The following is a 651-nucleotide window of genomic DNA, read 5'->3' as shown; positions in this document are numbered from 1 at the left end:
ACCCGTAGTCACGTTGCACTCGATGCGAATTGATGTTTACGTTGATGATATTTATCGGCGTGTCTGATTCATGCCACTGTTGCGGCTCCAGGATACGATTCGGTGAAAATCCCAACAACGATCCAATGTTGTTAGGTTTGGTGAAATTTATTCGATAAAAGCACTTTATTTCACTCTTCAGTGTGTTGTTGTTGGCACGAATAGACAACGAGCCCTTGTTCTCCTCGTCTTCATCGGTCTTTGCTTTCTTCGTCGCAGCATCGTTGGAACGAGATTGAAAAATTGCGCGTTTCAGATACTTTTCTATGTCATGTATTTCATATGATCCTTCAGGAATTATAATTTCCTTATCGTCTTTGTCATAGTAAAATTTATTATTTGACTTATTTACATTGGGTATCGTATAATAGGTTTCAAAATCTGTCAAGCCGAGTTCGTAATCACCGTCACTCAAATCTATGGCCGGAAAGTAGCTTGCTGTGAGGACGCTAGTCTTACGAGACAGTGTAAATGTCAGTGACATGTTTGAACGAATACTGAGTTAAACAGTGTAATATCAATCTTTAAATTGATCGGCAACAGTTTGTAAAAATTGCAGACAGAGTTGCCCGCAATTGCTTTGATCATAACGTTGGTGAGACGTGTAATTGA

Source organism: Wasmannia auropunctata, unplaced genomic scaffold, assembly GCF_000956235.1.
Source record: "Wasmannia auropunctata unplaced genomic scaffold, wasmannia.A_1.0 LD336060.1, whole genome shotgun sequence".
Classification (NCBI taxonomy): domain Eukaryota; kingdom Metazoa; phylum Arthropoda; class Insecta; order Hymenoptera; family Formicidae; genus Wasmannia; species Wasmannia auropunctata.
Note: the sequence above shows the minus strand (reverse complement) of the source record.